General features: G+C 42.4%; 1 long non-coding RNA gene and 1 pseudogene across 1 annotated transcript; one reads left to right on the top strand and one right to left on the bottom strand.

Moving 5' to 3' along the window:
- Positions 1-2,859: 2,859 nt before the first annotated feature.
- On the bottom strand, positions 2,860-27,130 carry LOC121133640. The gene is made up of 3 exons (XR_005870567.1): positions 27,082-27,130; positions 5,939-5,995; positions 2,860-3,195 (listed from the first exon to the last, which is right to left on the bottom strand). It is a non-coding gene; the product is annotated as an uncharacterized LOC121133640 (long non-coding RNA).
- LOC121133639 lies at positions 6,638-7,624 on the top strand (annotated as a pseudogene).
- Positions 27,131-27,640: the final 510 nt, after the last annotated feature.

The raw sequence follows: 27,640 nt of genomic DNA, 5'->3' as shown, positions 1-27,640 counted from the left end.
GGTACTGGTGGTGTTAGCATTGTTTTGATCATCCTGGTTCCTTTGCATATCCACGTGAAATTGACGAATTTATTCACTCTCTGATCAAGCATCTCAATAAAAGACCAGATTCTCTGAATCAGATAGAGGAGAGAGTGAGGAATATGCTTGAACCATTGGAACAACAACAGAACTTGCAAGGCCCTGATAGCACAGGCATTAACCAACAATTGATAAGTGGGATTTCATAATCTAATTTTTTTCTGTACAGCAAAGGGCACATAACTAGTCAAGAGGTGTCCTACAGAATGGAGAAAAAAATCTTTCCCAGCTATACATCTGACAGAGTGTTCATATCTAGAATAGATGAAGACCTCGAAAACTTAAGCATCAAAGAAAAAGAAAATCCCAGTTTAAAATAGGGCATAGCCAGGTGATGGTGACACAAGCCTTTAATCCCAGCACTCAGGAGGTGGAGACAGGCAGATCTCTGTGAGTTGGAGGCCAACCTGGTCTGCAGAGTGAGTTCCAGGACAGCCAGAGCTGTTACACAGAGAAACCCTGTCTGGAAAAACCAAGATAGATAGATAGATAGATAGATAGATAGATAGATAGATAGATAGATAGATAGATTAGAGAGAGAGAGAGAGAGAGAGAGAGAGAGAGAGATGGCATAGCACTAAGCAGAGTGTTCCCCATTAGCTGAGAAAAAAAAGACTTTTTAAAATGTTCAACATCTTTGAGAATTAATCTTACCTAAGCCAGTATAACTAAGATCAAAACACAACAGCAGTAGCTGGTGAGGATGTAGGACAGGAGGGCTCCTGCTTGCTGCTGGTATGAATGCAAGCGAGTGTCTCCACTGTGGAAACGCCTCAAAGGCTAAGGATGGATTCACCGTGTGCTCACAACATACCAATCATAAGTGTGCACTCCAAAGACTCCACACCCCACTCTAGAGACACCTGCCCATCCACGTTCATCTCTTTCTTGCTCACAATAAAGACAGAAGCAGTCTAAATGCCCATCAAGTAGTGAGTAAATGACAAACACATGACATATTTACACACCGAAATACTATTCGGCCTTTTAAGAATAGTATTCTGAAATTCACAGGCAAATGGATGGAGCTGGAAACAATTATTCTGAGTGAGGTAAGTGAAGACCATAAAGACACAAGGCACACCTTTTCTCTCATCTGTGGATTTTCCCTTGAATCTTCAGATATATGTGTGTTTAATTTGGAAAACTTATGTAGAGTATAGTCTTTTCCTTGCCAGCAGCTTTGGTTTCCCCCCAACAGCCGTCTGGGCCCTGCCGCATTGGAGTCCCCCAAATAACACACAAGACAGTGTATTAATTATAAAGCTGTTGGCTCTTTGCTTGGTTTCTTACTGGCTATCTCTGACTTAAGTATTTAACCCAAAATTGTTCATCTAAGTATTTCTGTTACCAGAGAAAAGGGTCTGGACCTCTTACCCCTATGCAGCTACATCGTGGCTGACTCTGCCTCTCTTTCCCAGAATCCTCCCTGACTCCTAGTCCCACCTATCTTGCTTCCCTATTGGCCAACAGTGCTTTATTGACATATACACAGGACTTCCCCATCACACTTAGGGAGGTCAAAGGAATTATGAGGAGGTACTTTCAGAAGAGCACACTGTGTCACACTGCAGGTTCCATGATGAGATTTTCCTCTTTATTTTTCCTTAAACTTCTTAAATTATTTTTTTCTTAAATATAAGCAGGAGATTGTAAGGGCAGAGGGTTGATACTAAGGGATGGGGAATGAATAGATCAATATGCATTGTGTGAGAGACGCAAAGCATAAATAAAAACAAAGTTAAAAAAAGCAGTACCATGAACAAGTTACCTTTTTTGGAGTTATTAGAAAATGAGGTCCCATAGACCTCCAAATATTACAAGCTATTCCCATTACTCTTGCTTACCCTCCAAAATGTACCAGTATGATTCCTATAATATAAGATAAAGCACCCTATTGCTAAAGTCAACGTGTACTTGAATCACAGAACACGATGAAATCTATCTGGTACTCACCCAGAAGCTTCATCCCTACTGACTGGCTCTCATAGTGCTGAAAGTACTATAAACACTACTGGAGGAGGAAATTAATTATCAGTCTTTCCCAGTTATAAACCCTGAGAGCTACAACTGTGGCTGGCCTGGAAATACATTCCCACTGGTATAATAGTGGCATAAATATCATATGAGTAACGAACAACTTTCTGACTAGAATTGAGTCCCAGTTCACAAGAAAAAACTCATACCTGTCACCATCATCAAACCCAGGACCTATGAATATATATGTCATAGGCCCTGGGTGAGAACCTACTACAATTTACCTACTGACAAATGCACATGCCATTAAACCAATATATAATAATTGGTCCTTATTCTTATTCATCAATGTACATAACTCAACCCTCATTTGAGGCACCTCTCTTTGCAGGAGATGGTCATTAACACAAAGGCCTACAAATGACCAAGGTGCAGAGAAAAGAGGCTGCAGAGGACTCAGTCCTAAAGAGACTATGTAATACTGCGTCTCCACCAAAGCTCAGAGATTGCTGTGAAACAGTGGGCAGAAAGAATGTGAGAAGCAAAGACAGTGATGACTACAAGGAAATATACTCTTAGATACAACTGGCAGCTCAACGGGTTGCACAAAACCTATGCAGGACTAAGACAGACCAAATTCTAGTATGGAGAGGAGATTGGCACATACAATCCCAACGCTAGCCATCCAACTCTAGCCATGGATCCATTGACATTGGCTGCTGAGAAGAGGCGTGTCAGTTTTCTCTAAGAGTATAGCCTGTGGTAAGACCACACATCCAAGAATAGTTTTGGCAGCACAAATCAGTTCTGAATGATTTTATTAAGGATACAAAGATAGATGGGGGGGGGGATTGAGTGACTCTGGAAAGAGTGAATATAATCAAAGCACATGGTATGAAACTTGAAACTCCCAAAGAGCTAATAATAATAGGAAATGATCTTTTCTTTTTTTTCCAAGACAGAATTTCTCTGTATTGTTTTGGAGACTGTCAGGAACTCGCTCTGTAGACCAGGCTGGCCTTGAACTCACAGAGATCCGCCTGCTTCTGCCTCCTGAGTGCTGGGATTAAAGGTGTGTGCCACCAACACCCAACGAAAATGATTTTTCTTAGTTGGATGAATGTAGATGCCATAGACCTGAAATGGTAAATACATAGGCATGCTATTTCTACTTTTGGGGGCAGACATCACTAATCAATCAACACTATCATAATGTAATGCTTTCATTATTCTTTTATTACCAACTAGTAAACAATCACTGACTCTCAAATTGAAAAGTATTTGCCATTCCTGGCATGTAGAAACAGATGGCTGAAAACTGGGCCCAGGAATAAGTTCTTCCCCACAATACATCTCCTGGTGGCATTTTCCTTATAAACCAACTTCATAATAAAGACTGGGAAGTCTTTGTGTTGCCTTTGCTGATACATAACTCTAGTCCTACTGCCCCTAATTTATCTACATTTGTAACCATGTGTTCATTACTATATGCGTTATTACCTTCTGGATGGGGTTACAACAGCTCCAAGATGAGGAAAATAAGAGAAAAAAGGGACAGCCTAGGTACCTCCAGCAACAGCTTCCATACTTTAAGTTATGAGCCATAAAGTTGCTAAGCTAGTCCAATTATTTTTATTTAAAAACATTTTATTGACCCATAAAAATTCCATGCAATGCATTTTGATCATATTCACACCCCAATCCCCAGCTTCTCCCAGATCCTCTTCTGTCTCCCTACTCCCACACTCCATGTCCTCTTTATTCTTTAATAACTCATCAAATTCAATTTGTGCTGAACTGAATGTATTTAAAACTGCTTTCCATTAATTGTGAAATATATGTAATCCTAAACCCGAGCACTGCTGGGATAGGGGCATTAAGGTTGTTTTCTCCTTTGTTATTCCTATAACATACAGCCCATCTCCAACTACAGAAGCTCCAGTTGGGGAGATAAATGTGTGTGTGTGTGTGTGTGTGTGTGTGTGTGTGAGAGAGAGAGAGAGAGAGAGAGAGAGACAGAGAGAGACAGAGAGAGACAGAGACAGACAGAGACAGACAGAGACAGAGAGACAGAGAGAGAGACAGAGAGAGAGAAAGAGAGAGAGGAGAGAAGAAAAGACAGGTAATAAAAACAAAATTAAGGTGTTGCCGGGCATTGGTGGTGCAGGCCTTTGATCCCATCACGCAGGAGGCAAAAGTAGTTAGACTTAAGAACAAACAAAATTAACAGCTTCGCCTGGACGGGGCTCTAAGAGAGTTAATGGGTTATGTCTGAGTCAAGAAGTCAGGTAGCTGATATCTACAGCATCTTTGTCAGACTTTAGTAGCCGTAGGGTGGGATAGGGGATGACAGAGCAGGCACCTGAAGATTTACAAAACAGAGAGATGGCTTGATAGGTTTTGTTGCAATTGCAAGGACAATTTTCATGAATAAATAATATCTGTTTTTTAAGTGAGTTTTATGGGGAAGGCAGAGGGTAAGTGGGGGAGGGTCTGGAAGGAGAGGAGGGAGGGGAAACTGTGGCTGGGATGTAAAAGATGAAAGAGAAAGAAAGAAAGACAGACAGAAAGACAGACAGACAGAAAGAAAGAAAGAAGGAAAGAAAGACATTTTTAAATGAGTTTATAGAGAAAAAAATCTAAGTGACAAAACCAAGCTCTTCTGAACTCTATTCCTCTATTTTTGTGCTTTATCGGTTCTATTTCTCCAAGAAGAGACAGCAAGTGAATCATATGCATCACATTGTCTCTGGGACAGGGTCTCACTCTGTATCCCACACTGTTCTGGAACTGATTATATCACCTCCTCCTGCTTCAGTCTCCTTAGTGCTGAGGCTATAGTTGTGGGTAATCACACGTGGCTTACCACAGTCTTTTATAGGTCTATTTCAGGACCAATCTTCATACATTAAAGCATGTCTCTAAGTAAAAGGTGTGACATAAGTAAAAGTCTCACCAACCGTGGTACATGGAGGTAGGGAAACTAAAATTTTAAAGTTAGAAATAGGATGACTATTATCTAAGCTGGGGATTATATCATAAAGTATAATTTCTTTTTTTAAAGATTTATTTGTTTATTATGTATACAGTGTTCTGCCTGCATGCAAACCTGGGAATTGAACTCGGGACCTCTAAAAAAAGCAACCAGGGCTCTTATCTTCTGAGCCATCTCTCCAGCCCATAAAATATAATGTCTTCTGTGGTTATATCTTTCTTGCACATAGACCTCCAGACCTCTATGGTTAGCTAGTGGCAAGTTCCATTCTCTGACACCCAGACAGGTTTTATTTGTGCAAGAAAGATATCATCGCATTCTTCTATAAGATTTCTTCTTGAAGGACTTGTTATAATGGAAGAATGGTGCTTCTAAGGACAGATAATGAAATAACCTTCTTCCAGGGGGTGATGAGATGGCTTAGCAATTAAAAGTGCTTGCTGCTCTTGTAGGCGCCCAGAGTTCAGTTCCTGTCATCCACACCTGGTGGCTCACACCCACCAATAACTTCCAAAGGATCCTTAGGGAATATTTTGAAAAAGTATCCCAATAAAATGGAATCTGGATAAAGACAGATTTTTTTCTAGGTACACATGATCTGCCAAAATTGAACCAAGATGATAGAAACAATCTAAGGAAATTGGCATTAAGCCATGAGATTAAAGCAGAAAGATTAAAGATTAAAGGTGGCTCACTCCTTTAATCCCAGTACTTTGGAGGCAGAGGTCTGCCTGGTCTACAAAGGGAGTTCCAGGGTAGCCAGGCTGTTACACAGAGGAAACCCTGTCTCTCCAAATGAAAACAAAACAAAAAGAGGCAGAAATAAAAATCTCTCAACAAAGAAAGCCTGAGGCATGGACAGATTTACCACTGACTGCTACAGACCTTTAAATCAGAGTTCCAAAGAATGCTCCAAACTCTTTCTACAAAGCCAGCATCACTCTGAAACCAAAAACAGGATGGGGCATAAGACACATTGGAACAAATCATCTGGAGAAAATAAAACTGTGCATGGTTGTCATTGATGGGTACGCATCTACTATGACAGGAATGAAGACTTCCTGAAGAGACACTTGTTCCTCTTCCCTTTGACTGTCAGACTACAGGAAAAGTGGATAACAAAGACTTAAAATGTCCCCAGGAATCTCAGGATGGGGGCAAAAAGGGCTGGAGACTGCTGCTGGCCAGAAAAAAATGTCTCCAAAGTTTGCACATCTTGCAGGATTAACTGTCACTGAGACTATGGAGATAATCAAGGCAGCAGGCTAATCACGACCGCTTAGTTATGCCTGTCCTGACCCTCTAAACCTGTCATGTCAGGCCCTAAAAATGGACCTCTTCGTTTTTCTTCCAGATGCGGCTACGCTGAATAGGTATCACTCTTCCTTATTTTCCACTGTTTCTTGTTTGTTCAATTTGTCTAGTGAGGTTCAATAGCCAAACCAGTATTTTTTGCAACTGTCGGAGGCTAGATTCTGATCCAAACAACTCCGATTAAGAACATACTTACAGGCTGTCTGCTCCTCCCTGTTCTAGACACAGCCTCATCTCTTCATGCAGTGCCAGCCTCGTTCCTGAGGCACAATGGTGGAGGTCGGATTGAAAGGATTTGGCCGTATCGGACACCTGGTTACCAGGGCTGCCTTCACTTCTGGCAAAGTGGACATTGTTGCCATCAATGACCCCTTCGTTAACCTCAACTACATGGTCTACACGTTCCAGTATGACTCTACCCATGGCAAGTTCAAAGGCACAGTCAAGGCTGAGAAAGGGAAGCTTGTCTTCAACGGGAAGGCCATCACCATCTTCCAGGAGCGAGATCACGCCAACATCAAATGGGGTGATGCTGGCACCGAGTATGTTATGGAGTCTACTGGCGTCTTCACCGCCATGGAGAAGGCTGGGGCCCACTTGAAGGGTGGAGCCAAGAGGGTCATCATCTCTGCACCTTCTGCTGATGCCCCCATGTTTCTGACAGATGTGAACAACGCCCTTAAGATTGTCAGCAATGCGTCCTGTACCACCAATGGCTTAGCCCCCCTGTCCAAGGTCATCCATGACAACTTAGGCATTGTGGAAGGACTCATGACCACAATCCATGCCATCACGGCCACCCAGAAGACTGTAGATGGCCTCTCCAGGAAGCTGTGGCGTGATGGCTGTGAGGATGCCCAGAACATCATCCCTGCATCCACTGGTGCTGCCAAGGCTGTGGGCAAAGTCATCCCAGAGCTGAAGGGGAAGCTCACTGGCATGGCCTTCCATGTTCCTACCCCCAATGTGTCCATCGTGGATCTGACATGTCACCTGGAGAAAGCTGCCAAGTATGAACACACCAAGAAGGCAGTAAAGCAGGCATCTGAAGGCCCACTGAAGGCCATCCTGGGCTACACCGAGGACCAGATTGTCTCCTGAAACTTCAACAGTGACTCCCACTCTTCCACCTTTGATGCAGGGCCTGGCATTGCTCTCAATGACAACTTTGTAAAGCTCATCTCCTGGTATGACAATGAATTTGGCTACAGCAACAGGGTGGTGGACCTCATGGCCTACATGGCCTCCAAGGAGTAGGAAACCCACCCTGGACTATTTGCCCCCTGCAAGGACTCAAAAGAGAGAGGCCCTGGCTGCTGAGCAGTCCCTGTCCAACAACCCCCACACTGGTCATCTCCCTCACAGTATCCATCCTAGACCCCCAGAATAAAATAAAGAGGAGCTTAGGGAACCCTGCTCTCTTGAATACCATCAATAAAGTTCACTACACCCATCAAAAAAGAACATACACATAAGCACTCGGAAGGCAGAGGCAGGTGGATCTCTGTGAGTTCAAGACCAGCCTGGTCTATAGAGGGAGTTCCAGGATGGCCTCCAAAGCTATACAGAGAAACCTTATCTCAGGAAAAAAAAAGAACATACATGTAAGATCTTCAACTCAACAAAACATCTCAAAGATTGTACACCATAATCAGACAGGGTAGCAAGAAATAGTTAATATATACAAACACACAAATGCAATGTAATACATAATACATAAATAATACATATGCATAATACAATACATAATACATAAATAAAACCAACAGTGTGTGTCACATGATCACAAAAAGCCCTGGACAGAATTCACCACCTCTTCATGTGAAAGGTAATACTTTATCAAAAGAAAGGCTGCAACCATCAAACATAAAGTCAGCATTATACTGAAGTAGGGAAAACTGAAAGCATCTTTCCAAAATTAAGAAGAGAAAAACCGTCAGCTTTGCCCATACTTATCCATTATAGTGCTTGACTATCCAGACAGAAGAATCGGGCAATAGAAAGAAATAAAAGAGATTTTAAAAAATGATATGAAGTAGGTGAATTATCTCTTTCCAGATTATATGATCACGCTCTATAAAGACCCTAAAATCTCCACCATAAAACTCTTAAATCTAATAAACATTTTATCAAAGTGGTAAGACACAGAATTAACATTAAAAATCAGGAACTTCTTTACTCACCAGTAAAAAGAAAGTATAAAGAGATAAGTAAAATAATCCTATTCCAGACGGCCTAAGGATAAACACAAGCAATGAGAAAAGGTTACATCTACAATATGAACTTCAAATTGAAGAAGACACTCTTGGGCCACGGATTTGCTCCCCAACAGCATCTTCCTTACCCTGTGGGTCCATCTGAAGACAGACAGTGTGGTCCACTAAAAAACTAACTCATTTCCCACTCTTGCATACATAAAAAAGCCTGACAGACACTTTGGGGATGAGAAATCCCACAAATCTTTTCATGTATGTGGGCTTGCCATTTCTTGGCAAATGTAATTCCAAAATTTGGTGAATTGTCTCTTTTCTTGCATTTAATTCTTTACAAAGGTGTTCTTGATCTGGTTTGTATGAGATTATGACATTAAAGGGCCTGTCTGTTTCCAAAGCCTGTAACTCATGGCAGTAACCCGAAACAGGCCAGGGAGGTATACTTATAGCATGAAGTCAGAAGACACTAGAAATCAAGGCATTTTCCTGAACAACCAATCAACTTTGATATTTAATATTCACCAAACTTTGATATTTAATATTCACCAGCACTGTACCCAAAAGCAAGCATACTCCGACCTCTTGTAGACCATACCCTAAGCCTGGTGAATCTCCCTTTCTTTAATGGCATCTATCAGGCCCATTCTCCTCTCTTACTTTGACAAGAGCAATCCAAAGCTTGAGTCAAAAGGACATAACTCTCATGTGCTTTCTGTGGACGGGTCACCTCCCACTAGGTGAGCAGTCTCAATGAGACACTTTGAGGGACACTATGAATGAGTCTTATTTAACTCCTGCTGTTTCAGGAAGAGAGAGAGTTGGATTTCCCAGCCTTGAGTCCATAGCCCGTCAGTCTAGGCAACGGATCAAAGGCAAGGAAACACTCTCTGTTCACAGTTCTATTTTCTTCCATCTCTGCTTGAAATTGGCCAATTCTCGTTTGATTTCAGTCCCTGCCTCTCAAATCTTGCCAAACGTAGCAAGAAGCAGCCAACACCCATGGCAGTCTACCTTTATTCTAACTTCTTCCTTACAGATGAGTGTTCTGCCCCCCACCCAGCCGTTGCAGGTGACAATTTTACCAATTGCTCTGGCAAGACCTTACAAGATAGTTGTAAGCTTTTCAACCTTAATATGCTTCCTGGTTGGTTTCAAATTGATGGCTAAGACAGGCCACATATTTTAGATTTTTGTGATAGCAGCAACATAGTTTCAAATAGTGATTTCTAAATTAGACATTATAATAAAGATACTGAAATATATGATTTTCTAACTGAATATTTATTCTTTGCAGACTATTATAGAGTATAGAGTTAAACAGTCGAAAACTGGTAATGTAACCTTGATATTCTCAACTTGTGGCCTCAGTTGTTCCATTAGGCAGCTTATTTGAAAAAAACACTCAAAAGTAGATGTAATCACTCATGGGAAACATTCTGCCAATCTGTTTGAGCCACTATAGTAGAATCCCATAAAGCAGGTGTCTAGAAGCAAAACAAGTTTATTTCTCGTAGTTCTTAAATCTGGGAATGTAGACCAAAGTTTCTGTCCTACCCAGTCCAGCAGCCATTAAGTCCCAAGTAAACACACAGAGGCTTATATGAGTTATAAACTATTTGGCCTATTGCTCGGGCTTGTCACTGCTCCTCACTATTCACAATGAAGGAGGGAGGGAGGGAGAAAGGGAGGGACATGAATCCTTGTATGCTTTGCTGGGAAAATACGATTCCCCTTTGTAAGGGAAAAAACAGATGTGGGACTTCATCAAGGTCACAAAATGTGTACTGCAAGGCCAGCAGTACCTTCTCTCTGTGCTTTGGATCCAAACCACAAGTCTTTCTCATGAGAGTGCATGTTGTCTTCCCCAGGAGGCATAAATGCCCTATAGAGAATCCATGACATCAGACTTGAAGCTACTATCTCCAACCTCCATCCAACCAGAGTTAGCAGTGCTCTAAATGCTGGGTACATGACAGCAGCATTTCCTTTACTAGTTTAGCTATTGTGTTATTTTAGGAGAGCTGGCTCTTCTGACTGAAGCTTGTATGGCTATGCTTTACAGACTTGACAAGCTAACATAAGGAAATGTGTGTCTGCGTCACCAGTATCCCTGATGTTCATGTGTGGCCTTGATTTATTCAGGTGCAGGCTTGCTATCTCTCTAAATTCTAAAAGAGTATGCCATTTTGAGGAGTTAAAAATCCAGTTCATGCTGAAGGTTAAGTTACAGAGGTCAAATTCAGATTGGTCAGCATGGAAATGAGAACACATCGCATTCTTGCTGTTGGTTCCCAGAGTGGACAGTGTCCATAGTGGCAGGGAATGAAGTATGTGTTTGGACAGTTTGCATCAAGGAGTAGATATATTCTAGCTTGGATGAAATTAACTCCCCGGCAATATACAATGCACTTGGAAAAGATATCCGGTTGTTCCTCGCTGTTTCTAACTCCCATTATCTCCCCTCTACTATGTATTTTTTCATATCAGCTAAATTGGGCTTTGTGAATTTTGTTTGTGTCTCTACTTAGGTTAGTATTGAAGACGGGCAAGTCTTAAAATTGCGCTTGGCTCTGCATCTCTAAGCATCCATTCCTTCAACTATAGGACTGTTATTTGAGTCATGATATTGGCGTGTTTGTTTATAGAATGACCTCGTTAGTTTTCCGGCAATAGGACACATACAGTTGTTTATCACTTTTCAGAGTTTGAAAGGAGCAACTGAGCTGTGCACTCAAAAAAAAAAGTTCAGGGAAGGAGAACGGATTACTGCAAAGTGTACGGAACGTCCCTTTGCTGAGTGGCTCGGAGACACATTTCATTCAAATCTGTGGTCCCTGCATTTAGCTGCACTTTCGCAGGCTAGCCTGTTAGCAATAAACTGCTGTCTGGGACTCAGCTCCGTTGTCTTTGTGCCACTGACAGCCTTTTTATTGCTGTTGCTTTGTACCTGAGTAACAGCACTCTCTTCTTCCCTTATTTCCCTGGTAATTTTCTTCTACAATTGAGTAAATATTTTACAAGGAGCAGATGCCATCCTGAGAATATTGGACTTCTCATTCCTGCTTCCTAACATAGGTCATCTGTGGCCAAATTCATTATAAAGTCTGCCTTCTTTTATAATTTCTCCATCCCACACAACCTAACACATGGCAGTTTGAGAATCCACTTGTGAAAAATCAGAGACGAAGGAGGCGAGGAGACAGTCTCTAAATTGACTCAAAGATATTAGTCTAGGGGTTTTCCCTTAAAGCACAGCACATTTCTGAGATTGTGACTTTATTTTCTATTTCTTGTTTTTTTTTTAAAGATTTATTTATTTATTATGTATACATTGTTCTGTCTACATGAATCCCTGCAGGCCAGGAGAGGGCACCAGATCTCATTACAGATAGTTGTGAGCCACCATGAGTTGCTGGGAATTGAACTCAGGACCTCTGGAAGACCAGCCAGTGTTCTTAACCACTGAGCCATCTCACCAGCCCATGTGGCTTTATTTTCTACTTCTGTCTTATTCCACTGAGATATCAAATTCTTAAAATTGACCTACACAGTGGAAGGCAAGCAACAGAAAGGAAAGACCAAGAGTAATTACCAATATATTTGGTCAATATATATGGGGGGAGTGTAATGACCATACAGAGTAGCCATTGACCCTGGTCCACTTTTCTGTCCACTATAGTGGCAAAAGCTACACAATAAATATTTCCTTGGGCATCAGGTAGCTGTCTTATCTTGGGTATTATGAACAATGCTGAACATTGGCTCACAGATATCACCTCATAGCTTCATGACCGAAACTGGAGAACACTATGCTAAGGGAAATGGTCCAGGCACAGAAAAATGCCAATGCATTATCTCATGTATATGTATAATACAAAAATATCAGACTTAGTGGGGAGAGCACATGGGGAAAGGGAAGATGTTGATTGCAAAGTATAAAATTTTGGTTAGGAGGACAATCTTTAGTGACCCATCACACAAAACTGGAAACTATAGAAATACTAACACAATACGTGCCTGCCACAAAATTGCTAAAATAGTAGACTTGAAGTGTTTTCAACACAAAAAGATAAGTGAGCCTCATTAACTAACACAATGAAATAATTCCACATTATAAATACACAAAATAGCTCATTGTACCTATAAAATAAACATGTAGTTTATACATGTATTTGCCAATTTAAAATACTTTTTAAAAGACATTAAAGAAAAAATCCCTCACACCTTTCCCATATCATATAGGATCCAAGACCACCCTGTTTCTGACCAGCCAAATAAAAACCCCTGTGACCCCAATCTCCCGTGTACACAGGTGACATCAGCCCCTATGAGGAGCTTGAGACGTGAGTGGAGAAGAGAGGGTGCAGCAATTGTGTCTTTAACTCACTTTGCCTCACTGAAAATAAAGTTATTATCAAGGAGTAACTCTGGTAAGGAGATTTCATAACATCAAAAAGGCTGCTCGGTAGCGTTCAGGAATGTGTCTCCACACAGCTGACATAAAGAAAGAATAAGAGCCGAGACTACAGATCTGTGGAAGATTATTGGGCCAGTGGGAGTTCCGTTTTAAGAATTACAAATTTTTTTTAAAAAGGAACTAATTGACTTGAGTCAGCCACTATGAGAATGGGGTGGGGAGCGGTTTACATGCGCACGTGTGTATGCGTATACATGTGGAGGACAGAGGACAACCTCCTCATACACCATTCCCCAGGTGATCCATTTTTTTTCTTGACACGGGGTGTTTCACTTGTCTACAACTCCCCAAGTAGGCTAGACTGGCTAGCCACTAAACCTCAGTGACCCCCCCGCCCCCTGTCGCTGCCTCCCTGGCACTGTGACTACAATTCTGTGCCACAACTCAGGGATATCACATGGGTTCTGGGAGGCAAACTTTCACAGCAAGTACTTGACTTGATGTACCAACTGAGCTATATTCTCAGCCCCTCTCTATCTTTTTCAACAGAATCTTATCTAGGGTGGTCTTGAACTCATGATCGTCCTTTCTCCACCTCCAAACTGCTAGGATTATAGGTGTAAGCTACCACTCCTAATGTATGCAGTGCTAACCCAAGACTTATTGGATGGTAGGCAGGCACTCTACCAACTGAGCTAAAGGTTTTTCTTTATGCCACATCTACGGGACAGCAAAAGCAATGCTTATATTGCTAAATTAATCTAGAGGAAGCTACAGCTTGGAACCAGACTTAACGAAATACATTACACTCCAGCACTGGGAGATTGGGAGTTACAATGAATTTTATTAGACTCTTAAGAACAAAATTATTGCAGATGACGTCTAAGTGGTGGACAAACATTACATGCTCTTAAATCATTCTGGTGTCGAATACATTCAGGCTGTGGAGAATGTTTTTAAAACCTAACAGCGGATGTCACTTTTACATTTTTCTTATACCATTTGAGAAGGTAACTGACATATTGTTAGGCCTCAAACTCTTTGTGTTAGCTTTATGATTTTTCATTTTTTGAGTCATCATCTCACTAGATAGCTCTAGCTGACCTGGTATTCTCTGTGTAACTCACGGTGGCCTTCCAGTCACTCCAGTTCCCTTCGTCACTCCTGGGTGTCTCCCTACCCTGGATAGATCTCAGACTTCAGAGCTGTCAGCTCCTCAGTTTTAAGTTCACCTTTGTCCATCCTGCCACCCAATTTCTTTGGTTCCAGTGTGAATATAAGCCAACTTCCACTTGTAAAGATCTAAAATAACACATATGAACTGTGTAATGCATCGCTACTAAAATGCTCAATTATGTAAAAAGTCGTTCATACATGGATGGGTTACTTTTTGCTTTGTTTTGATTTCATTTTCACTTTGGTTAAGATATGCAAGGTACTGTCTCAGTGAGGCGGGGCTCGAGTGTGGTATGCAGTGACACTAAGTGTATCAGACAATTTTGAAACCATCAATTACAGAGAAACACAACATCTTGTTCTGGTTCCTGTGCCTACTGCATGAGTTTCTGGTATTACCTTGAAAACAAGGGATTAATTCAAGTCCAAATGGATTGTTCTGAGGCAGCCTTGCATTCAGAACCCGAGGGTGCTCTATCTGTACCAAATTAACTTGGAAACACTCCGTGTGCTTCATAGGTAATGAAAGATGTCTGTCTCTTACCAGAAGATTCCTAGATATGGTGTAGAGCCATGAAATAGTTCAAATTTGGGTTTAAGTTTGCTATCTCTCAGAAACTATTAAGGAAACCTGTTAAAATACACCAAATGTCGTTGTTTCTTTTGCTTCTGTTTTCACAGCAGTAATCTTGGATTTAGTTCACTAGAAAGTTCTGGATAAAGATAAATTAACTGATTATTCTAACAGCTAGAATCAATGCACCTATACCTCCAAAAGATAAAAGACTTTTTTTTCTTCCAACATCTCATTAGGAAAAAACAGATCAAACAACACAAACTAATTCAACTCAATTTGTCTCTTTTTAGCTTCAGGTCTTTGCAGACTATAAAAGTCCATACCTGCCCAAATCAAATTTTGGGCAAATTTATTGAACTATCAAACTCCTTGCAAACTACACTAGAATTGCTTGAGCACATACTATCGTTAATTTATATGAAGGCTGCTTGGAGAAAACCCTTAATAGTTTCACAATGTTATTAGTCCTCAGAGCAATCCTTGGATGCTGATAGGAAAAATAAATTACCGAGGCACACAACATCCTTGAAATAAATACTTTCTCGTTAAATGTGAGTTCAGTAAAGTGGTATGGCTGGGGTAGAAGGCAATTTGACAGTTCCTTTATAAGTATAAGCTAAAAATAAAATTACTACATGAGTCAGTAATTACACTATTGGCTATACTCCAAAAAATGAAAACAGGTGTTTAAATGGCAACTTGCACACAGTTGCTTATAGAAAAACTACTCACAATGACCAAGAAGTGAAAACAACACTTATTCCATGATGAGTGGATAACCAAAATGTGATACATCCATGCAGAACTCTAAAATAAATGAAGTATTGATTAACAGAAATGAAATCCAGGAATATTATGTCAATAGAAAAAAGCCTAACACAAAACTTATGGTTCCACTCATATGAAATATCCAAAATCGACATTGCAGAGAGATAGAAAAATAGATTAGTGATTGTCAAGATATGAGGGTAAGGGACAACAAGGTGTGTGTGTGGCAGGTGCCTGGCCTCATCTGAAGGCTGTGATTACATCCTGAAATAATAGTGATGTCTCTACAGTGGTATGAGATATTAATGGTAATTCGTGTGTTAGAGCACAGACTCTGACACTCTATAGGGTATTATCTACAACCCCCTAAAACCTAAGAAAGAATTTTAGAGCACGCTAGTGCTTCTCTTTGGACCTTAGGTTCCAGATGAGTAAGTAAAGCTCATCTTGAATCCTTTTCTGCTTTCTTTACAGGACTGAAGGTCTCCTGAGCTCTTAGACCAAGCCTACTCTGAAATCTTCTAACCACAAGGCAGCTCAGTTACGGACCACCCCCCCCCCAGTGCTGTGGATGGCATATTACCTCTGTTTTCTGTCTCCTCTAGCTTGCTTCTTCACCAGACTCAACTCCTTATATGCCTTCGTGTGCTCCTTGTAAGCCCACTTTGGCCCATGGAAGGATTTTTAGGAACCCCGTAAAAGTATAAAATGAAAGTATGCATATAAGAATACGTCCCACATCTCTTAAGACCAAAATCAAAAAGAGACTCTTTCAGCACTAACTACTCATTAAAGATGTTAATACCTACAATTCCCTCTGTTTCTTACAAGTAGATGCCTCAGTCTGTCCAGTTACTCTAGATTATACCAAGTGTGCCCAAAATAAACACACAGAAATTGTAAATACACACACTTTCATATACTCTTCTCAAATACGTTTAGTTTGTTATTGGAAAGAATGCATAGGATTGTTCTCAAATAACCAATATCTTCCTGACTTGAACTATTCTGTTTCTCTTTGTTGTGTGCTACATAGACACCAGTTTAGGGGTTTCTATAAAATAGAATTCCCAGTTTCTCCTGCCATTCTAAACTGTGAATGTATCATCTTGATGATTACTTCATCTTTTGGTTATTGGGTGGGGGAAAATCAATGGTTGACCTCAATTAAAAAAAAAAAGATGTGTTGGATTTTCTTCCTCTGTCAGTGACAACAAAAGAGGCCCTCTTAAAGAAGGTAAGGAACTAGATTATTATTCCATTATATGCAGTGAGATTGCATTGTGTGGTCCATGAATTCATTGATCCAGCCAAACAACATCCCTGAAGGATGATGAAAGAGGAGATTTCAACTGTACCTATGTTTACCCTCCTAGCTGAAAAAAAAATAGAACAAAAAATCAAAAACCATACAAAATGTATGAAATTAAACACTAAGCAGCTAAAGTCCATGATCTTGCAAAAGTGGAAAATAAGCATGGCAAACCTTACTCAAATAACATCTTGTGTTATTTACAGGCTTTTTACACATGGGAGGATCTTGATAGAATTGACAGTGTGATGAGATCTAGGTTGGAGATCAGGGTACCAGAAAGATGGAAAGACATAGAAAGAGACTATATTTTCAGAGCATCCTTCTTGGTGTTTTACCAGAAGAGTTATCAGTAGATACATGTAACAAAATTGCCCATAAGCATAGGGTATTGGAAATAATTAATGCCAGTGTTTATAGAGGACTGTAAGAAACTCCTTCCTCAACATCCATACCAGAAAACTTCCTTGCTCACAAGACATTGGAGAGAATACTTAGGAGGGCTCTTGGTAGCTTGGAAAAATTCTCACTAGACTTAATGCCATTTTTGTCTCATCTAACCAACCTTAAGTACAACATATAAAATGATTAAATGGCTTTCTAGCCAGTGCTACTGTATCTAGGGGAATAATTCAATGACATTCATAGACACATACAGAGAAAGAGAAAGAGAGGAGTAGGAGGAATTCTGGCAGATAAGGATGTGAAATTTATGCCGTGTAGCATAATTAAATATTCTAAGTATACTAATAAGTAGAAAAAGTATTCATTATGAGAAGAAATATGAATCAATTGAACCCATTCCAAGGCGAAGATTTTTTCAAATTAACAGATAAGCACTTTACAATAAGCATTGTAAATGGATTTGTTATAATTCACATCTGAAGTGCCTGCCAAGCCTCATGTTTTGAGTGTCTGGTATGGGGTAGCAGGGTGTCTCTGCAGCCTTCAAGGCCAGCAAAGTGACGAGCAGAGGGAGGCATAAGCAATTGGCAGTTCAAAACAACACCGCAAAGCAAAATCACATAATTGAAAAAATGAGAAAACAGTGCGCAATCAGGGTCTACTACTTGACTCAGCAGGTAGTGCGTCATGGCGGGAATGCTCAGAGTCAACAGAATAAGGAAACGTTTTCAAGGTCAAGAAACAGAAAGTGCTTTCTTTCCTTGGGGTGAGGGGACATCTCATCAGAGGACCCAAAGACATTTTGTTTTAGAGTTATTTTACTGTAGTGTGTCACACGGGAGTCTGGTAATAATGAAAGTTCAATTTTTAGGTCCTGTCTGCAAGACACGCTGGGGCAATGTTAGCACAGAATTTGTGGGAGTGGCCAGTCAATGTCTGGTTTAACCTGGGGCTCACACCATGAGAGGCAGCCCATGCCCCACACTCCCTGGTCAGTCAGGACCCAGAGACTGAATAGTCCAGAGACCTAGGGTAGAACCCAACAAAACTGGCAAGAAAAAAAAAATCAATGAATTGATTCCTAATGCTATTCTGTTGTACTCATAGATTGGTGCCTTGTCTAGTGTCATCAGAGAGGCTTCCTCCCTCAGCAGACGACAGTGGATGCTGAGACCGCAGCCCGACATTATGGAGAGTCCCTCCCGGTGGAGCTCGGGGAACCCCACAAAAGATGGGGAGGAAAGATTGTAGGAGTCAGAGGTGATGGAGGATACCAGGCAAACACGGCCCAGTGAATCAACTAAGCAGGCTCATAGGGGCTCTCCGGGACTGAAGAGGCAAGCACAGGGCCTGGAAGGTTTTACACAAGGTCCACTATGTACATGTTATGGCTGTTAACTAGGTGTTTTTGTGGATCTCCTAAAACTGGGAGCTGGTGTATCTCTGACTCTTTTGCCTGCTCTTGGAACTCACTTCCTCCTATTGGGTTGCCTTGTCCAGCCTCGATATGAGGGCTTTTGCCTTGTCTTATTGTACCTTGTTTTGCTGTGTTTGGCTGTTGTCTCTTGGAGGCCTGTTCTTTTCTGAGGGAAGCAAGGGTGGGAGGATGGAGCTGGGAGAGAGGGGATGTGGGGGAGAGCTGGAAGGAATAGAGGAAGATGAAACTTTGGTCAGGTTGTATTGAATGAGAGAAGAATCTATTTCAATGTGTGGGGGGGGGAGGGAGAGAGACAGAGAGAGAGACAGAGAGAGAGAGGATAAAAACCCTGGAGGCAGAAGCACTACCAAGAGTTGGGGTAACTAACAAGAAGAAATGTGAAGAAGACTTGAGGTTAATTCCCTACAACTCAGGCACTTAAAGCCCAACGATGTCAGTAACTCATAAGCTACCGCAGCTGGTTCACCTCATACCTGCAGCTGTCCCTTCCACCTCCACAGGAAGTAACCTTACTTCCACCTCCACAGGAAGTAACCTTACTTCCACCTCCACAGGATAGCTCCACAGGAAGTAACCTTACCTACTGGGAGGAAACTGACAACTGGAAAAAGCAAGACAGAGTGACATTTCGTTTTTGTTGTTTTGTTTGTTTGTTTGGCTGGTTGGTTGTTTTTTTCAGACAGGGTTTCTCTGTGTAGCCTTGGTTTTCCTGTAATGTACTCTGTAGATCATGCTGGCCTTGAACCCACAAAGATCCGCCTGCCTCTGCCTCTGCCTCCCAAGTGCTGGGATTATAGGTGTGCGCCACCGCCACCGGGCAAGAGTGACATTTCTAAAAGCACAGGCAAGCTTTAATGATTTCCCCTAAAATTCATGTCTTCTCATGTGCTTATCTTTGCTTGTGATGCTTATATGCATGGATACGAGTGGGAACCAGACATAGACTATAAAACTAGAAGGGGAACCCCAAAAGAAGAGAAAGGGATGCTGAGGAAGTGAGGGAGGACAAAAGTTCACATGAGACACGAAATAAGACATGAGTCTTCAGGAAATGAGTGGAAGGGTCCAAGAGGAGAGTCAGAATGGAAGAACAGAGGAGAATCAACAAGAAGGAATTTGTTTGTAAATGATGTGTTGACACCTAATGCTGTGCGTGCTAATTTAGAAAATTAAAATGAACCCTTTTAAATCACTTCAAGTCACACCTCCTTCCAAGAGCTAATGTAAGTTTAATAAGTTGGGGCTGGAGAGATGGCTCAGTGGCTAAGAGCACTTGTCTGCTCTTCCAGAGGACCTGAGTTCAATTCCCAGCAACCACACGATGGCTCACAACCATCCATATTGGGATCAGATTCCTTCTCCTGGTGCGCATAAACACAGAGCACTTATGTACACCCAAATAATGAATAAATAAATCTTTTTAAAAAGTTTAATAAGCCATCCCTTCTGATAGCGCCTGGTGAGTTTTGTAGGGTACAACTCTGTCTTACCAAGAGCACCATGAGCCATACCATCCAATGCAGGTGTGGTTCATCTAGAAGAACACTGAACCTTCTCATCTACCTTGAGGCCTGGAAATATTTCTGGGTGTGACAGTTCCTAACAGGATCCTGTGGAAGTTCGGAAGGACAATCATCCTCAGTACAAAGTCTTCTTACAGAACTCAATTCTGACTGGTTTACAACAGCTTGCTTTGCTTCTCTCGTGGAAAAATTGAAGAATCAGTGAAACACTTTGCTGGGGTTGGCTGCCACTGAGTCCTAAGACATTTTAGAAAAATATTTCAACCTGACTTCTCTCATTTGCTTTAAAGAAAAATGGCTTCTCTAGAAGGGTTAGGTTTTGGAGAAATGTACATCATTTTCAGATGAAATATGTTCTTGTTGATCAGCAATAAGCCCTGAAAAATACTGACAACACTCAACATTTACTTCAGGATTCCAGAGAAATCCCCTCTAACACATCTTAGCTTGTTTCTATTGCACATGATAGAGTGTCAACTAAAGGCACAATGTACATGGTGTCTGGTGAGACCTACAGATACCACCGGATGATGTTACATCATGCATGGGTCTCTGTACCACAAAGTTATCAGGGGTGAAGTGTGTCAGTCAAGGCCCTCTAAGATGCAAGAAACTGAGTGCCCAAATAAATGTGATCTAAACAAATATGCTTCATTATTGTCATGATTGTCACAGAGCAAGGCTAGCCCGAAGTAGACTGTCCCAGGATTGAGTCTACAGCTCAGTGATTGACAGGGTCAAGTCACTGCTTTCTTTCTTCGAGTCCTTCTGTTCTCTCAACCTCAGAAGGTCCTCATGGCTCCCACCTTGGTCACAGAACAGCTGCTACAGTAGGTGAAAGCTTTTTAATGTGTTGTGACAATGTTTGCAAGGCAGGAAATACAAGGGACGGGGGAAGAGTGTATACTTCCTATCTCTACTTTATAAGGAAAGAATATTTTCAGGACCCTCCCCAACCACCATTATCAGCAAACTTCCCTTTACATCTTATTGGGGAGGACTGGATTCCTCATTCTTCACACACTGAAAGAGGGGATAGAAAACCAAAATTGTCATTCTCGGCCTCTGTCTTAGATGTAGGCATTTCCATTGGCCAAGAATGTTGAGTGAAATACCTGTGGGGTAGACTGTTGTAATAACGATCTTTGAGAGTGTTCCAAACACTTCACAGACATTAACCCATGAGGCCACCACAACAACCCATAGGTAGGAGTGGTTATTATCATTTAACAGAGAGGCAAAATGAAGCACAGAGGTACATGAGAGGGTGATGACGTGAAGGAACCAGGATTTCATTCCCACTGTCTGAGAGAATTCTACACAGCACGATGTGTTCCAGTCAACTAGCAGTGTCTACTTCAGAAGCCGCCTCTAAAACCATAACATGTAAGAGTTCTCAGTATTGCTTGTCTCTCTCTGAAGTGCAAATGAGACATTAATTTCCCTCAGATGTAGCTACCGATTGTGAGGAGAGCAGAGGGACATCCAAGAGGGATCAGAAATTTTTCCTGTCATCATCAAGACTGCAACAGCTGGGACAGTGAGCGGAACAAGAGATGAACCAGGGGAGAGTCCATTCCCTGGCCAGATGCAGTGATAAACAGGTAGTAGCTACCACAGGTGTCACTCGAGTCCAGGAACAGCAGGGAGGATCAGATGTTTCTAAATCAAAGGAATGCTTTTGGATCACTTCTACCCTCCCTCACATCTTCAAAAGACAAAAAATTAGACAGGCACAGTGATCTGTTCAAAACCTCCCAGCTATCTTATATAGGTTATGAGACACAAATGAAGGTTTTTATTCAGGTGTGGAACAAGACTAATAAAAGACCCAGAGACTGGTACTAGGGTTCAAACTTTAAGCCGAAGATCACAAAAGCAAAGCACTGGGCCCTAGCTCTCCTTCTACCTCAGTCTGAAATGGCTGATCCAGGAACTCTCCCAAACCCCAGACGGAAGCCTGTCCTCAGTGTGGCTGATGAATCCTGAGACTTCAATGTCTTCCTATCCTCAATGTGGCTGGAGAATGAAGGCCCGATAGTGACCACTGAAGACCCTGCTCCTATCTTTTATACCCCTCTAGAGCTGAGATTAAAGGCATGCCATCCCAGGTGCTGAGATCATCTCTGTGTGAGCTGCTTCTCTTTAAGAATGGATCAATCTTGTGTAGATCTGGATGGCCTTGGACTCACAGAGACCCATCAAACTCTTAATCCTGAGTCCTAGGATTAAAGGTGTGCACCACCACCTCTTGCTTCTGGCTGCTGGGAATAAAGATGTGTATCACCACTGGCTGGTCTCTATAGCTTTGCTTTCTGAATCCTCAGGTAAGCTTTAATAAATAGTAAATAATACGTCACCACATGGATGAACACAATTCATTCAAGGCACGCCTAAAATGAAGTCTGCCTTAGCACTCTAAATATACTTGTTATAATTTGTTGTTATAATATTGACGTTGTTTATTCATTCTTAGTCTCATCTTCCCAGTTGTAGGTGTGATTCCCAACAGCCCACACTTGTTAGTTAAGTGATCAGTGACAAGCTTTATCCCTTCACAAATACTTTCTCTCTAAAATGGGAAGAGTACTTGTCCCCACTGCACAGAGTTATGAGGACAAATCGGTTGAACTGTCCCTGGCACTGGATGCGGAGCACATCCAGGGGCTGCAGAGTGGCAAGTTTTGTTGATTTTATGCCCCCCCTATTCTTTATTCCCATATTCTTATGAGTCAACAGAGAAGACCATCAACAGAGAATTAAAATGTAAAGATTTGAGATTGAAAAGGGCACAGGGGAGATTCAGTATAAAACGGTGGTAAGATTCGATGGAACTGAAGTTTAGGAGAAAAAAAATCCCACAGAAGTAGAAGAACCTCCCTCAGAAAGCCTTATAAACCAGGGTCTGGGGAGACAGTCCAGTCAGTAGTAGACTTGCAACACACTCATGAGGACGTGTGCTCTGGTCCCTAACACTCATGTAAGAACAGGGCATGACAGCACGCACATGTTTGTAACCTGAGTAGGGACAGGGCTTGTTTGGACACAGATGGCTCTCTGGAACTTGCTAGTCAGTCAGCCTAGTCAAATTACTAAACTCAGGGTTTGGTGAGAGATCTTGTCTTTAAAACTAAGTCAGAAAACAATAGGGGAGGACACCCAGCTTTGACCTTCTGCACACACACAAACACACACACACACTTCCAGGCTCAACACTGTGATGGTTGGTTTTAATTGTAAATTTGACATGATATAGAATCACCAGGTGCCTGCCTCTAATCCCAGCACTCGGGAAACAGAGGCAGGTGGATCTCTGTGAGTTTGAGACCAGCCTGGTCTACAAGAGCTCATTCCAGGACAGCCTCCAAAGCCACAGAGAAATCCTGTCTCAGGGTAGAGGGGAAGATTCCCTGGGAAGAGAATGTCAATGAGGGATTACCCGGGTTGGGTTGGGCTGTGGGGATGCCACTGGGATACTGTCTTGATTCCATTAATTAATGTGAAAAGACACAGCACACTACAGGCAGCATCATTCCCTGGATTTGGGTACCAGATTGTACGAGAATGGAAGATGCAAGCATGATTGTATCCATGTCTCTCTGCTCCTCAGTGAGGAGATGATGTGATTTTAGCTGTCGTAAATTCTTGCTGCCTTGACTTCCCTGTTACAATGGACAACCTGGAATTATAAGCTAAAATAAACCTGTTCCCCCCCAATTTATTTTTGTCAGGGTGTTTTATCACAACAACAGAAATAAAACGGTGATACAAGTTCTTCAATGTAGTCTCCTCAATATTTAAGCAAGGTATTGTCATCAGATATTTTCGATAAAACTGATAAACTTGAAGCATACGCCTGGTGATGGCAGTGCTAAGACGAACCACCAGGATCAGACAGCACTGCCAACGGGTCCTGTAAATCACTGTGAGGATCCAATAAGATAACACAAGGGCAGTCCTTGGCACGAAGCCTAGTCCACTAGCGGTGGCTGAAGCCATTGTTGTACATTGGACATGTCCCTCTTACACAGGGACAAATGGTGGCACTCCGGCTCCTAGGGAAGTGGAACGTCTAATCCGGAGCATTCAGCAGCGTCCAAAGAAGAATCTGAATAGTCTGCTCTGAGGGTTCACCATGTTGGTGGAGATTCTTTCTCAGCCTGGTTCCACTGCCCTCCTCAGCCCCGAATGAGCACACAAAGATTTGTATTAATTATTATACTGTTGGCCGATGGCTGGGGCTTCTTACTGACCAGCTCTCTCTTAATTATTAACCCATAACTACTAATCTATGTATTTCTACATGGCCTTATCTTACCAGAGAACGCCAGGCACATCCTGTCTTCCCAGTCTCTACATGGCGTCTCCTTGAGGTCTCTCTCTACCTACCTTTCCCAGAATTCTCCTCATCTCCTAGTCCTGCCTATCTTCCTGCCTCTATTGGGCAAACAGTGTTTTAATCCTCAACTAACAAGAGAAACATATATGCAGAAGGACATCACCCATCATCGCTGAGCTTGGAGTTCTATTGCTTCCCCCCACTCCCCTACCCCGACTTTGTTCTGTAAGATCATGATGCTGAAGTAGTACAGTATTCCAGCTTCAATCCCAAACCTAACCACATTTTTTCTCATTGGACCCTAACCTTCATTAAAAGCTTGGGCGATGAGGCATTGGCAGCATCCGCAACCAGAAAAGCAAGAGGAAAAGCAGCTGGCACTAGAGAGTCCTGTGCCAGGCCCGGAGCCCAGAGGGAGTCCTCCGTGATTACAATGGTAAATCAGCAGAGTTGATGACTATGCTGGGCACTGGACCCTGCCAGAAAGGGACAAGGGAAAGAGGATTCTTGTAATTACACCAGTGCAGGCTCAGCTCTCGAGAGGTCTCTGCGGCACAGCCGTCTGTCCCCAGGCTGGGCCCTACAGCCGCAGCACCTGTTCCAGCAGAAGCAGTTTGGCAAGCCAAACAGAATGTGATTCATGCAGGCCACCTGTAAAGGAATCCGATGCCTAACAACCTGTGCAAAGCTCCTAATTGTCTTAATCCACTTGGCGCCTCTCACTGATGGGTGCTAGTGGTAGAGTAAGAGACCATTGCCTGCTGATGTGGTTTTATCCCCCACCTCATAAGTTAACACTGTGAGAAACTGGGCCATCTGAAAAAACCCAAGCACCATATTTTCACCCACGGACTCATTTTCAGTATCGCTTCTGTTGGCTCCTCTATGCACTCTGGCTGTAAACATCTTCCTTTCTGGGGCTTTTTTTTTTTCAGCTGCTTCTTCCCCATTGCATCATTTGGGTGATAATTATTTTCCCATTGTCCCCTCCAGCTGGCACTAGTCTTGGTTGTTTCCATCGTGTGTATCCTTAAAATGTCACACTGTCACCCTGGCTTATTTTTTCAAGCCCAGAAAGATGGCCCATCATCACACCTCTTAGAAAAGTTTTCCTAATGGCTTCCCCAGGGGTTTCTCCCTCCACTGTGCAATGACGATACGGCAAGCCAACCACTCACAGCTGCGCATCGTTGCAAAGGAAAGGCAGGGAAGCAATTGCGCGTGCCTTCTGTGACCATTAAAAAGCAAAGGTGGGTGGTAATTAGACCAGAAACGTGTGATGAGAGCGCCCCATGAGTCAAGTTCCTATTGTATTTTCATGCTGCACCGCACAAATCAGAGGCTATCTCCGCTGTTTAGGGCTCCTGTAAAGAACTCGCCTTTGAGACAGTTTGTTCTGCTTCTGCACCCATGACCCCTAAAAGGGCAGAGTAGCCCATTGCTTATCCCGGAAGACAGAGGGCGAACAAGTTTGAGGGGAGACTACGACAAAATAATAGTTTACCCTTTTTGTCTGACAATGTCATCACCAGTTTGATGACTTTGGAAATTCTCTTTGGGTGTCTCTCTTTTTATGTCAGTATGCATTACCGGTAGAACCAGATTGTATGATTGAATACTAACCAAGGTTGACAGTCTGTACTCTGGAAGGAATCAAGCTTATACAATGATTATTCGGATGATTTCTAAAGGTTAACCCTGGGGCTGGAGAGATGGCTCAGTGGTTAAGAGTGCTGACTGCTCACAACTGTGTGTAATTTTCATTCCAAGAGATCCAACACACCCCTGGCAAAACACCAATGCACATAAAATAAAAATAAATTATAAAAAAAAGATTAACCCTAAAAATTTACATGAGAGTGAATCTTCCTGCTCTTACGTTGAAGTTTTAAAAAGAAATTAAAGGAGACCACAAGCAATATCAACAACCCTTTCCTCAAAATTTCTATAAACTTTGTGCTGAGACCATAGCTCGGTGGGTAAAGGCGCACTTTGCAGCGTAAGCCCGGTGTGTGCACACACCCTCCAATACACACCCAAAGCTGGATGCAGTAGCGTATGTGTCTACGGCCTCAGTGTGACTCTGGGAGGAGATGGGAGCCTGAAACGGGAGAACACCCTATCGCAGAAAGGGAACCCTGTCTTAAACAGTGGCCAGGGGAAGATCAACACCCAAGGTAATTTGCTGCACCCACACACATGGACGACAAGCTAGCAGCCACACAACGTGCATCCCAACACACACTGAAGGACCCAGAACCTCACCCAGCCCCTGCTTCGGCAGCCATGACAGGCTGCAGAAGAGACCCAGCAAGATGTAGACCCCGGACTCAGCAGGATGTGCTGAGCCCCGTACCATTATGTAAAGAGAAGCTTTTTCCTTGAGAGAAGCCTTCCTGCCAGCCTGGTTCTAGAGCCGCATCAGTCCCAAATAAACACACAGGAGGCTATATTAATTATGAAGCTGTTGGCTTTGCTTGTTTCTTACTGGCTAGCTCTGACTTAAGTAATCACCCCATAATTGTTAATCTAAGTATGTCTCTTACCGGAGAAGTTTCCGGGCTTCCTACTCCATGGCGTTACATCTCGACTCCCGTCTTTCTCCTTCCCAGAGTCCTCCTGGACTCCTAGTCCCACCGATCTAGATTCCTATTGGCCCAACAGTGCTTTATTGACACAGGACTTCCACATCACCCGCACCTTGCCCTACCTTGCCCTAATTACTGGGAATAAACTGCCAGATACCCTCCATGCGGTAAGGAGCCAATCAAAAGTTAGCTGGCAGGCTTTGGATGTGCTTTACTGATAACAGTGGAAGGCAGCAGGTAGCAATGGCCCCCGATGGCCTCCAGGCACAGCAGCAACCTTTCTGCAGCTGCAGATGACCAAACAACTCAGGACAGGTTGCCCCGTCCCTGAGCTGCACCAATCCTGAGACTGTTACTATGCAACTAGCAAACCCCCACACACACCCCTTGCTCTACCCCAATATAAGCCCTGCCCCACTGCTGCTCGGGGTCCCTCCTACTCCAGCCTGGTGTGTTGGATGGATGGAGTACCCGAGTTAACTCATAAATTTATAAAAGACTCTTTGCTTTTGCATCG

This window comes from Mesocricetus auratus, unplaced genomic scaffold, assembly GCF_017639785.1.
Source record: "Mesocricetus auratus isolate SY011 unplaced genomic scaffold, BCM_Maur_2.0 Super-Scaffold_100023, whole genome shotgun sequence".
Taxonomy (NCBI): domain Eukaryota; kingdom Metazoa; phylum Chordata; class Mammalia; order Rodentia; family Cricetidae; genus Mesocricetus; species Mesocricetus auratus.
The sequence above is the reverse complement of the archived record's forward strand: the minus strand, read 5'-3'. Positions and strand labels throughout refer to the sequence as shown.